General features: G+C 36.6%; 1 pseudogene across 1 annotated transcript; it reads left to right on the top strand.

Annotated features, from left to right (window-relative positions):
- Window positions 1–280: 280 nt before the first annotated feature.
- Window positions 281–8,254, top strand: LOC149151849 (protein CYPRO4-like; annotated as a pseudogene). Its single transcript, XR_016263743.1, has 9 exons — window positions 281–905; window positions 984–1,891; window positions 3,277–3,339; window positions 3,494–3,556; window positions 3,663–3,719; window positions 4,289–4,356; window positions 4,461–4,542; window positions 4,774–5,965; window positions 7,849–8,254. The product of XR_016263743.1 is annotated as a protein CYPRO4-like (transcript).
- Window positions 8,255–14,068: the final 5,814 nt, after the last annotated feature.

Genomic DNA, 14,068 nt, shown 5'->3' on the forward strand with positions numbered 1-14,068 from the left:
TTATTGTGGAACGTGTGCCCAACCTGCGTGTGGTGCGGTGAACGTGCCTTTCTCCATGGCGGTCTCGAATCTTCACCCATGAAGCCGGCAGAAATATCTGCAAATTTGTTACAGACACTCTTCTCTACGCCATTTTCTCGGACTTCGCATTACCAGACTCGATGTCAGCCGAAGAAACCGAGTCCCGATTGAAAGAACTCTAGGTACAATGTCTAGACACAATTTCAGATTTCGATAAGGATTATATATGGCAACACTAATCATTCAACCCGCTGTAACCTCATCGTGTCCCTGTACTCTCAATTCCAATCTCCAGGACTCGAACCCGCGGGCTTCCGTTCCATTTGCCGGTGAAACCCTCAGTATGGGACTCCTTGCGGGCTCTCACCAGTGGTTTTGTGCAAACCATAGGTAGCGATGTTATTCAGAACGCTATAAACAGTCGTATTAAAGGTCATCCCGATAAAGCTAGGGTTAACATGCATAGGGTCAGGGTTCGAGTTTCTCTGAGCATGGCTCAGGTTTTGAAGCACGATGAGCACTTGATTTCTAAGGCGGTGGAGGCCTTTTATGAAATCAAATAAATATATGGAAGCAAACATGAATATCCCTCACGGAAATGAAGGCAAAGGCCTTCCCGTGTGCGTGACAGGAGCAGGGGGTTACATCGGATCATGGCTCGTAAAGACTCTGCTGGAGAATGGGTACACAGTGCATGCCACTCTCAGAGATCCACACAACCCATCAAAGAACTCATCCCTTCTCTCACTCTCAGGGGCCCAAGAGAGGCTTCGTCTTTTCAGAGCAGATCTCTGCAAGGAAGGGAGCTTTGACTATGCCATCCATGGCTGCCGCGACGTCTTTCATGTTGCAACTCCTACAGATTTGGTTCCTAAGATCCAGAGGTAAGTGAAACAGTAAAGAAGTAAGTTACCAATGTTTTTGGGACAACGATATGATATTAATCGAATTGTTTTGTACAGAGAGAGGTGATTGAAACTGCCGTGAGAGGAACTCTGAACGTTCTCAAGTCCTGACTAGCAACCAAAAGTGTAAGGCGTGTGGTTTACACATCATCTGCCAGTGTTGCTTCTTTTCCAGAGAAACCAGTGGAAATCATCGATGAATCATGCTGGAGCTCAGTAGATCTCATCAGACAAAATAAACCCCCTGGTTGGGTAAGTTTATTGCACGAATTTCTGGTTTAAATTGAACATTGTAGGAAGTTTTACGGTTTTCATTGATTGAATGCATGCAGATGTATTATGTGTCAAAAACCCTGGCAGACCAAGCTTCCCTGCAATTTGCTAAAGAAAACAAAATGGAAGTTGTCAGTATCGTCCCAGTCACAGTAGTGGGTCCTTGGCTAACAACGACAATTCCCTCCAGCATCGATGTAACCATTTCCCTCATCACAAGTTTCACAAACTCGAGCCTGATTTTTTTGTTTTGTTTTTCTCTTTTTGGGTTTGTTTTTAGTAATTGATGTCTCTGTGAGGATGTCAAGGGCCATGTATGCTCAGTTCGTGCAGCAAGCCTTTCAGGCACCGCGTTGCTATCCAATACCGCCTCTGTCGTCTCCAAATTACAAGGAGGCGAAACTGGGTATGAAGATAAGTTGTGGATTTGAGATGATGTATCAGCAGAGATCGCATTATTAGTAAGAGATGGAGAATGCAGAACTCGGACTAAGTGGCTCAGGGGTTGCTAAAGTCCAAAGCTCGGCACTGAAAGCAGCGAGGAGTAGAGATATTGGATGGGAGGCATTCAGGAGAAGCTTTGAGAACAGGGGTTATTTCAGGGGTCTTCTTGAAGGTTCGAAGGAGCATAAGAAGCTTATGGATGAAGCATTGGACTATTACAGAAATACCACACTCTTCTCCAGAGTCAGGTAAGCTTAATTTGTTTTTCACAGATCATCCATCTGATGCACTACCTCCTCAATTTAAGTACACATTATTAGCAGTGAGAAACGTCATAAAATCAAATAATTTCTTTTATTTATTCTATATCTGGAAACTTATTTTTTTTACATGGATGGTAAACCTGGAAAGGATTTTTTACTGGTACCTTGCCAGCACGATACCATAATCTGTCGGTAGGTTAAAGAAATTCCTTTATTTATTCGTAAATGGGAATATATTATCTTTACCTGGATGGTAAACCTTGTAAGAAGCTCTACCCACCCTCACACATTTGAGCGAAGAACTGGTAACTTGCCAGGACCATACCATAATCCGCATACCTCAATAATATTCAATATAGTCAAGAGCCACACCTGGCAAATCTCATTCAAGGGAGGAGCATGCCTGTTAGGATTAGAAACCGTGTGTGCCCAGATAGTGCACACATGTATATATTAAACACGCCTCCAAGTTCTATCGATAAAAAAATATACAGTACAATGAACATATTACGCAAAAAAGGTAGATAGCAGAAAGGCTTTTCCCATAGAAACATATAAAGGGCAGGTAACGTACAAAACACAGCTGTACAGAGTCCAGACACAATCAAATTGCACCCCTTAATGAAGACACATGCCTTCATGCAAGAGTGCAGCATGTGCCTGGTAGTGAAACATAAATCAAACTATTCCTTTGCAACTTTTCAGGCATCATACGAAGGAGTGACATATGTCTGGTCAGGAAGCACAACTAACCTATTAACTATTACCTATAAAATGTTGAAGGGGTGTGAGGGGAAACACCACATCCCCACAGGATATGCAGATTTGAGACAACTCAAGTCCATCAGACCCCAACCAGCAAGAGCACCCTTGATGGGCCACAGCAAGTCAGCAATGGCATGGGAGTGGCAGAAAAGGTTTATTTTCCTATGCCTTGCAAACAGCATCACATGCACCAGTAGGCAAATTGAAACTGAGAAATGCTTCAGCAGTAAAGAAACTGTGCTGTGGCTGGAAATAAAGGGCAATATGGCTTTTTCCCAAAGCAAACTGATATCAGCTCTGCCATATGAGGATAGGACAGATAAGGTCAAATTAAAATTATTATAAAATGCAAACCAATCCTCCAAGGCCTACTAATTTGCACATACCAATTCGAAATCATAGGTCAACCTTACCAAATTCATCATATTACTGTCCAGTAAGTAGTTGACTACGTCATAATTTTATGTTCATTGAAAGAGAAGGCTTAATGACATACGCATTTGTGTGTTGATATCTGGGTGTAAGTAATGCATTAGCATATGTGTTACCATTTAACTTAATATCTGTAGTAACCATTCAATTGGTTTTATTTACAATTCTTGTAGGCTTGAAAGAAAAATATGACAAAGCAATGAGGAGAAATGATGTGAAGGCCATTCTTGTCACTGGTATGCAACTTTGCAGAAGGGATGGAAACTGTACTAAATGTTCAATGGTGTTATAAATCTTTATATATATTCATATATATAGAGAGAGATGTAAATGCTTCTGTTCAAAAATCGAGATGATTTCATGTCTATGTCTCTGTTTTGGCATTGTTAGGTAATGGAAGCATATTCTCAGGTGGTTTTGACATCAACGTTCTCCAGGAAGTACAACAGACTGGTATGCCAAACTAAGTTTTCATACAAAATTCAAATTCTGTTGCAGATTGTTTCAAAGGTTTCCATGTTTGCTCATATTCAATTCTCTGTAACTGTGTATCTAGCAGGGAACTTGTCACATTTGGGTAGAGTTTCTGTTGATCTTATGATCAATACTATTGAAGGTAGGCGTTTGTTATATATGTTGCTTTTTTTTTGTTTTCACTAAAGTTGCAAGTTGTTGGTGATATGTAAGGCTGAAGTGGGGGTACTGTATCTCGGGAATGTTAGCTATTATCAAATCCACAAATAATGTATAAGATAGAGGAATGTTGCTTTTACTTTGACTTGTCATTTCAAAAAACATTATCAATTCTTGTAAAAGACATTTTGTTGGATCGTTATTTTCCATATGTTATTTGAATACTATAAAGTGAAATTATCATACCCTTGACATTTTGAGCTTTTCTAGGATACCTAGGCTTATTGTAGAGTATAGTTGGATTTGATGGTACAGCTAAAAGTAGCATTCTTATAGCATAGTTAGGAACTCATCAATGTATTGGTAAAGGATTCTACATGTTTTCCTGTATTGTAATACATAGTTGGATATGTTGATATTGTTAACATAAAAAAATTAAGATTCTGATGGATGTTTAGGCACCCTTGAAAGTTTGGAAAAGGATTCTATGTGTTTTTAGGATGGAACTTTTTTTCTGGCTCTGACCTTTTTGGGCTTTTGGTGTTGTTATAGAGGCTAAGAAACCTTCCGTAGCTGCTATTCAAGGGCTTGCGCTTGGTGGTGGATTAGAATTAGCAATGGTATGTGGCAATGATTGTCCATCTCTTGTAATTTTATGTTTTGGAAGGGGAATTTTGGGAACTTACATGTTTTGATTTATCATGGATGTATTTAATTTACACAGTCTTGTCATGCTCGTATTTCAACCCCAAAAGCACAGCTTGGGTTTCCAGAACTTCAATTTGGGATTATTCCAGGATTTGGAGGTAAGATTTCTCAATGTACATTTATCTGTCTCAGCGGGGCTGACTTCATACTGTGGTATAGCCAATTTTAATCTTACTATGAATTATCTGGAAAATAGGTAATGATTTGTTTCCAGCGCTGAAGACTCTTAAATGAAGAAGGCGGCATGCAGGCTTTTATATTTTATATTTTATTGCGAAGTTATTTATGGCTTCTTGAGGGTTGATTTTCCCATGCTTTAAACCTGTCAGATCATTGGACTATCATAGCTCCTAGCGTGCACGTTATTGTTGTATCTATGAATGGGTTTTTCTACTTCTTGGCTTCGATCATGACTATATGGGGTGGCCTTCTGTATCGTGAAGGGTACATGGATTTCGTTACAGAGTTTCAGAATTGTATGTTTGAGAATACTTATTTGCTCAAGGCTACTGAGGAAAACAAGGTTAAGGTGTTTGGGAAGGATTTCATGGGGTGGGCTAATCCCCAGACTGCAGATGATTCTGTCTGGGAAGATGCAGAGGAGAGCTTGGGGCTGGAGGACGAGGATAGGAATTTGAATGAAGAGATTGAGGAGGCTACTAATGGTGGTATACAGAGCTTGGCCATGGGTGCCCTGGGTCATAGCTTTTTGGTCGGTGATACTGGCATTGAGGCAGCCAAGAATTTGCACCATGGGATCCATGGGAAGGGCATGTCTGTGAAGTTCAGGTAGGGGGATTTGGGGGGTGATGGGTCTTATTACTCTACACCGAAGAAGGGTCTTCTCATGAGAGCAGAGACCAATATGATGTTGATGAGCCTTGCCAAGCAGGGCAAGCCTCATGCTGCAAGGGTTCACCAGCTGGATATTGAGACTGGGCAGGTTGTGGCAGAATGGAAGTTTGAGAAGGATGGGACTCCCATCACGATGCGGGATATTACAAATGTTAGCAAGGGTGCACAGTTGCATGTTGCAGAGTCAACCTTCATGGGGCTTGATGACAATAGGTTGTGCAGGTGGGATATGAGGGATAGGCATGGTATTGTTCAACAGTCTGACAACACGGTTTCGAATTGGGCCAATGGTCATCAATTTGCGAGAGGTACAAATTTTCAGTGCTTTGCAACTACTGGGGATGGATGCGTGGTGATTGGATCCAGTGATGGGAAGATTCGGCTTTATGGGAAAACATCTATGAGGTGGCAAAAACAGCGTTTCCAGCTCTTGGATCACCGATCACACATGTTGATGTTACTTATGAATCGAAGTGGATTCTTGGGACTACTAATACCTATCTTATTCTTATCAGTACTGTCTTCACGGTTAAAGATGGACAATCAAAGACAGGAGTTTCTGGGCGGAAGGGGCACAAGATTCCAGCTCCGAGATTGCTCAAGCTTACTCCAGTGGATGCACATTTGGCTGGAAAGGATAAGTTCCATGGTGGTCAGTTCTCTTGGGTAAGTGTTACTAATATGCATTTTGGTCTTCTGATTTGTATTGTTTTTCTTCCCCTTATGTTGTTTATTTGACTTTAATGTCCTGTTCAATTTTGAACTCCAACTACTACTTGTTTCAAAGTATGTATTGAAAATCATTGGTTTCCATTTCATGAAAAGTAAATTAATGAATGTTTCTATCCATTGCACTCGCAAAATTGTAAACCAAAAATTGAACAAATTTCTATAAGCCAGGGCAGCTATTAGCCATGGGGTTGTACTAGTGTTTGGTCACATTTAAGAATTTTCTAAACCAGCAAAGTTTTTTTGAAAGGGCACAGCTTAATTATTCTAAGTTTTAGTTTTTTTTCATCTGAATTCGGAGATGCAAATTTTGACCAGATTGTTATTTGTTGTTGTTTAATTTTTATTTTTTTTAATGTATAAATGGATTCCATTCGCTTAAAACCCAGTTTTTCCAAACAGAATCTAGTGATACAATCTTTGACTATATCGTGATTTGTTGTTGTTTAAAATTCATTTTTGAATGCACAAATCAATTCAGTGCCCTGAAAAACCCTTGGGATACTAGCCGCCTTCACGGCTCAAACTTGTGATTTCAATAAATACCACCTGGATTCCAGACAAAATTGATAAAAAAAAAAATTGTAAACCAAAAATTGAACAAATTTCTATAAGCCAGGGCAGCTATTAGCCATGGGGTTGTACTAGTGTTTGGTAACATTTAAGCATTTTCTAAACCAGCAAAGTTTTTTTGAAAGGGCACAGCCTAATTATTCTAAGTTTTAGTTTTTTTTCATCTGAATTCGGAGATGCAAATTTTGACCAGATTGTTATTGGTTGTTGTTTAATTTTTATTTTTTTTAATGTATAAATGGATTCAATTCGCTTAAAACCCAGTTTTTCCAAACAGAATCTAGTGATACAATCTTTGACTATATCGTGATTTGTTGTTGTTTAAAATTCATTTTTGAATGCACAAATCAATTCAGTGCCCTGAAAAACCCTTTCACTGCCCAAACTTGTGATTTCAATAAATCCCACCTCGATTCCAGACAAAATTGATAAAAAAAAAATATGCTTGAGAAAGAACCAAACATAGAAGAATTAGACTATGATGTTTTGAAAAGCAGTGATATTGTATGAAAAAATAAAAAAACAGAGTACCTAAGTTGCTCAGAACTTCATTAATACTTTTGGGGACTTCTTTCAAAGTTTAACACTTTTTTATGTACAACAAATCCGTTTCTCTTAATGAACTGCACTATCCAAATTTGGTGTCGTTTCTGGACAGTAATATTTCTGGTACAGAAATGGTATGGAAATGCGGCCAACATGCAATTAGCCTTTTCTAAAATAAATTAGTCTCTACACTTGGAACCAAAGTTTGAGATCTTCAACGGGCACAAGATGGTGAATTTCAACGTTTTGTTGCTTGGTCGAATTATCTGGTTGAATATCCAGTAATTTGTGGGGCATTTAAAATAACATCTTTAATTTTCAGACCAAACATCCTATTTTACTTGGCAAACCTTCTCAGCTTGTTGCTACATGGCTCATCACCTTTCTTTCAAGAAAAATGAATTCCCCGAACTGTTCCATTAATTTTTAATAGGTCTTGATTCTCCCAAACACAAATTTCAAACATGGCCTTACAGATACACAAAAATTTGGCCATATGCTTTTTCAATATCACCACTATAAACAAATAATAATGTATTAAAAGTTAGCAATTGTCTATGAAGGGATAAGGTACACAAAAAATGACTTCAACTTCATAACATGTAGCAATTGAACTTATAGGACCGTTGGCCTGCAATATAACCTTTATTAGCTCTTCAAGTGTACTAATTTCTGACATCTATTTCTCTTCATCACTGCAGGTTACTGAGAGTGGAAGGCAGGAGCGCCATGTAGTTGCCACTGTTGGTAAATTTTTTGTCATCTAGAACTTCTGTCAAGTAAAAAACAAAGATCATGTGTGTTACAAGGGCCAGAATGGGCTAAAAAGCTGCTATTGCTACAAGATTGTTCCAAAAGATGTATCCATTGTGGATAGCAAATTTATGCATGACAAATTTGCTATTACAAATTCTCTAGAAGCTCCACTTGTGGTTGCAACACCAAAGAAAGTGAGCTCTTTCAGCATAGCATCTTAACAATAACATCGATTTCACACTAATCATGGCGTTGAGCAATTAACTCAAGTGATGAATTATAAACCGTTGTACTCGCTTGTGCATATAACATTCCACACCTTATTGGAGTGGAGTAAAACTAAATTCTTTATAGATTTATAATCTGTTGTATAGCTGAGAGATTGGGCATTTGGTGCGTTTGAAGCAATGCTTGTTGTAATCTGTGTAAAGTGATGAACAGGAGCTATGCTGCTTGTAAGTCTGTGTAAAGTTATGAAATGATTTTGACACCAGATGCTAACTCTGTCACTTAATTCTTATTTTGTTCAAGTGGACTGTCAGTATTGACATTTTATATAACCATTGATAGTTTATAATGGAGAAATTCGAGGAAATGGAGAGGCTTTTGAATGGTATGCATATTTTTGTCGTGAAAATTCAGAAGAGATGCATTTGATGGCGATCTGGTAGATTGAGTGGCATGCTATTACTAGCTATAAAAGCTTAAGTTCATGGTCACATGGGAGGGAGCTATATTTTATTCTATTGATTTTTTTCTGCTTCTTAACGGAGGCCTCCATTCTGCCCGATTTTATAAGAAAATAAGCTTGAGTGGAAGATTTCATTGTTGTGATCGACTCATTTTTATTGAACAGTTTGTTTATACGCAATTTATCCTATTAATATATTCATTGTTTTTAAGGTTTTATGTTTTAATTCTAAGAGTTTGGTTATGTAATTTTTTATTTCATATTTGTTTGTGTAATTTTTTACTCCATATTTGTTTGTGTAATTTTTTACTCCATATTTGTTTGTATAGGTCTAAGAAATGTGTATGCCAAAAATTCTTAGAGATGCATTTAATTATTTATGATCTGTTTCTACTGCTTGTTTTGTCACTGCAGAATGATGATATATATGTGGTAAAAACACATATGATTCATGTATAATGATAGTTTTAAATATAATATTAATAAATTTATATGTTATGAGTAATTGTTTAATTATAATATTAAAATTTTAGAGGTAGGATTGCTATTTTATTTAATAGAATTGACAGTTTTTTTTGGTTTTTTTTATTTGTTCTTTAATTATTTTGTGTTGATGATCATTATCACTTTATTATTGTTATTATTACATATTATTATTGCGTCCAGAGACGTTCTACAGTTTAATATGGGGTAGATTTCAGCCAGCTCAAAATGCTCATCCGTTAGGTTTGAACTAACATTTCTTCTAGAGAAATTCAATAATTCTAATTTAATAATCCTATCCGCTCTCTTTGTACCTTTTGGGACAATTGCTAGTACAATAGCTCTATGTCATGGATATGTCATGGATAGGTAATCAGAGTAGTAGTAATCTCGTATTACTGATATTTTAATGAACACTAGATTTGTGTTAATTACATTAATACTATTTCTTATTCGTTTCTATTACATATCGTATAAGTAGTAACATGTAGATATCGAGCTTAAAGTAGAGCTTACTTCATAGTTACCCATCATGTAATGGGTAACTAAATATGTCTACATCGGTGGCTTGAAGTTATTTAAGACTGCATCAACCTCTCCTTCAAACTTGAAGCAAATATTGAAAACTTCCTGAGCTTTCTCCTCTAAGGCTCTAGCACTGTCCAAACATTTCCAAGTTTCGTAAAACAGATTCTTTTCTCCAAGTCACTGAGCTGAGGAATGTCTACCCCTCATCAGGATAATATATCTGCCATTAAATGATGTCATCTAGCATATTTGGAAGATTCTCCAATTTTTCCTTGACAGGACCCATCCTCTTTATATAATCATAAAAGTTAGGAGTTTTATATTTGATGCCCTGAATTCTCCTGTAGAATTATTTCTGAACCATACTCAGTTCCTCTTGGATCTCAAGTGGTTTCCCATTAACTCTTTAACTGAGTCTAGTTCACCTTTCTGCTGGAATTCTAGATTTGTAATTATTTGCTTAGCAACGTTGAGTTCCAGCTAAGCATCATAGACATGTATCTTCAGCTTGGCAATATTATCACCGATTTCTTGGGCCTTGGAAATCCTGGAAGCTGCAGTCATCTTTGGATCAGCGACTTTGTCATGAATGATAACCTCCTCATTGACTCTATCTCCAAACCTTATCTTTTTTTGAAACTCTCATGCTAACCTTGTTCTTTGCATTCATAATTGAATGTTTTCAATACCACTACTGGGTCAGCCATGGTCAAGGGGGGGAAATTTCTACTTCTCCATTTATTAAATTTGACATGGTTCCACTGGAGACTGAGGAACGGGGTATATCTTCGGATGTGATTGAATGTCAAGGTGTTCAATCCTTTTCTCTTTCCACATATATTTTTCCTTCTTATTTTGGAGTTCCTCATATCTTTTCCTCTGAAGCTCTTCATCTATTTTCCTTTTTCTTTTTCCTATGTCTTGATTCTTTGTTCAGTTTTCAAAGCTAATTATTTCTCCAAGTCATCTTGTTCTTCTTTCCTTCTCTGTTCTTCTTCCTCCTTTGTTGCTTTCTCTTCTTAAATCCTCCTCTTCAGTTTGTCTTCTTCTTCTTTCTCCAATGCTTCCTTCAACTTCTTCACCTGTTTTAACTCCCTTTGGAGCTTTTCAGCTTCTTCCTAGAGGTTGGGAATAGGTGAATCATGAGTCTATTTGGACTTATTCTAAGGTCCTTGACTTAGTTTTTCTTTAACCTCAAATGGATAAATAAGTCTCTTGAATATTTCCTCATTAGGATCCCTCATGAGTATAAGACCACATCTGGTTGGCAACAACACAATGACTAAAAAATAACTTCAGGATCATGTCTCCTCAATATTATCTCTCCAAAATGATATGATTCAATTTCATTAACCTCCTTCATGGCTTGTATGGTGCTATCAACTCCATAGTATCAGATCCTGATAGGAAACTTAGGCCATATTGACCTCTTTCCCCTCTTAATAATATTTGTCACTCCATAAGCAAACGTCTGATATAATATTTTTGACAAAACCAATATGTCTAGAGAATATAAAGGTAGCATATGAGGAGTTATCGATGCAGCATAAACTGTGACGTAGACTCCTTGTTCATGTAAATATCAATCTCCAATGCCTCCTATGACTCCCTGTGCTTGTTTTGAGAGGCATGGACACTCTTTCTCAAATAAAAAAGTGTACACCATAGGCACCCGTGATTCATGAAACATGGTACCATCCTTTTCTCCGCATAGTCTAGCCAGCAACAACATAACTATTATGAAATGATGCTTCAATATATCAGTTGGATACACATTTTATATCCTGGTATTAAATATTTTTTCATCAAACCACCATTTTATAGCAGCATGCTAGGAGGTACCTCATCTATAGTCCTTTTCACCCATTTCTCAATCAGACATACTTTAGGCTCTAGGAGGAACTATAAATTGTTCATCCATCATTCATCAGCGAGACATACTCATCATGTAAATTCTTTAGGTGAGCTAAAGAATTTTAATAGATCTCAGGACTATTGGTTTCTTTAATTCAAGGACTTTTCTTACAAAATTCTGGCTAATTTTCAGAAATGATGTCTAGACACTGAACAATGTCAGAAATCATTCCTCAAATCCTAAAATATCATTCCTCAAATCCCAGATGTTCAAGAATTTTAAGTATGCTTGATAAATTGAGATCAACACAGTATTGTTGTGATATTGTCGGGTGTAGCGGTAGTCTTTAAAAGGCCAAGTCCATATAAAAAAATTCGCGTTTCAGTGTGCTACGGAGGATTTAGCAAGCCTAGCAAGTGATAACCAAAGATATTTTGGGACTCTAAATATTGCAGACATGGATGGGATTTGGCTGCAAAATATATTAGGATGTATTATACAAAAATAGAACAGATTGGCCTTATCCCTTCCTATTAAGGAAAATACTTATGAAAAGGATTTCATAGAAGGGGGATTTGTGCGATGAAAATTCTGGCCACCGGCTTCTTTCAAGGTCAATTACCTGAGCACAAATGTAACCAGTAGAAAACAAACAGGCCTTCTGGACTCTATCGAGTCATCCTAGAAACCTCTTTGTAGCAATGGAATTAGAGGTTTTAAACCCATCAAGAAGAGCATGAAATGTTTCTATGGGAAGTCATTTTTAGACACCAATCTAGGGAGGTTTTAGTCATTTGGATGCTCAACTACAATTTCAGTAATCTGTTCACAGGATCAGTCAAAGTGGTTTGAGACGTCCTGCACTGTGCCAGTAATAATGTGTCAAGTTGTCAACTTTGCAAGTACTCACTAAAATGAGTATTATATCTCATTTTTAGTTTTTAGAAAAAGTTTAGTTGTCCTTTTGAAATGTTTAAATGCAAAGACTCTTTTTTAAATGCGAAACTTGAGGTTGGATGGTCTGAATTTTTTTTTGTGTAGAATACACTTGCCTGATACAATCAATTGGAGGCAGTAGTTCTTTATGGGTACTTCTTAAAAGTCAGTTATCATAAACTTATTGTAAAAACCACAACATTTCCTATTCTCTCGAATTTCAAAATTATTTCCTCATGTTGAACGAGGCAAGGGACACTTTTGGTAATTGTCTCGCTCTCTCATTTTCTATTATGAGTTTAGAAACCAATTTTAGAAATTTTGCAGGTCAGAATGAGATGGAATATTGTTTTCCCCCCTGTGATAGCATTAAAACGCAGTTTTCTTTATGGATTTAGTAATTTTTCCCGAGAATAGGCACAATATTTGGTGTTTGTTTTTACTGTGCCTGATATTATTTTTTTTATCGTTCTTACTTTTACTTATCAGTGATAGGTAGGTTCGGTTCTTGTGTTTTTGGCTAAACTGGTGTTTTCATTAAATGAAATTCTCTTTCTTTGTGTCTTTATAGGTTTCTTGCTGACAGGTTTCAATTTACAGTGGCCCTGGGGCCAACTTGTTATTGTTCAAGCAATTAACATCTAATTTTTGGTTTTTTTTAGTGTTTTTATACAGGAGATGTTTTACTGTCAAAACAATTAATTTTTATTAGCTTAAAACATTGATGAAATTAAGCAAGGCATTGTTTTGTGTTGTAAAACTCAATTTCAACCAAAGAAGGTATTTGTTGGCCATGCTGGCAGATTAATATAGATGTTGGAAGGTTAGGTTTTCCTGTATAATCTTTGTCTATTTTTTCTACGAAGGTCATGGATGTAACACCTTTAGTTATTCTTGTCTTTTAATTTTTCTAACAAGTGGTAATATGTTATTTGCAGAAAGACAACCTGTGGCAGTAAGGAAAATTCAATTGGGTAATGCCAAAAAAGATGTTGATGTAACTGCTTTAAGAGAAATCAAATTGTTGAAGGATATTTCGCATCCAAATATAATTGAGCTGATAGATGCTTATTCACACAAACATAATTTACATATTCTCTTTGAATTCATGGAGAGTAATCTTCATTTTTTTATAAAACACAGAAACACAGTTCTCTCCCCAGCTGTTATAAAATACCATATGTAAATGACGTTGAATGGGCTTGTTGTTTTCCATAAAAAACGGGTTTTGCACAGGTGATTAATCTCTCATTTAATCAGAAGGATAACTGCTTTTTTTCTTATCACTGAAGTCATTACAGTCATAAGTATTAATTTTTTGAATAACTAGCCTAGTATCCACACTTTTTAACTGAACTATGTATGTGTGATGTTCTTAGATGCCAAACTCAGATTTAAAATAGATTTTTTCTCTTTAAATGATTTTCAACCCACAAAAATAAAGAGGCCAAAACAAGAAAAATGTGTAGGGTTTTTATGCTAAAAAGTAAGATGATTTACCTTTCCACTAACTAGAATGAGTTCAAACTTTTTATGATTTTTATAAACTAGAAATCAATTCTCTGTCCTCTAGTACTAAACTAGAAATCAATTCTCTGTCCTCTAGTACTAGTTCATAGTTGTGGAGGAACAAATGCTGCAGGAGTAGATTTTTATAAAATCAATAAAACAT

The sequence above is a fragment of the Pinus tabuliformis genome, chromosome 9 (genome assembly GCF_031772625.1).
Source record: "Pinus tabuliformis cultivar Carrire ecotype Pingquan chromosome 9, CPIR1, whole genome shotgun sequence".
Taxonomy (NCBI): Eukaryota; Viridiplantae; Streptophyta; class Pinopsida; order Pinales; family Pinaceae; genus Pinus; species Pinus tabuliformis.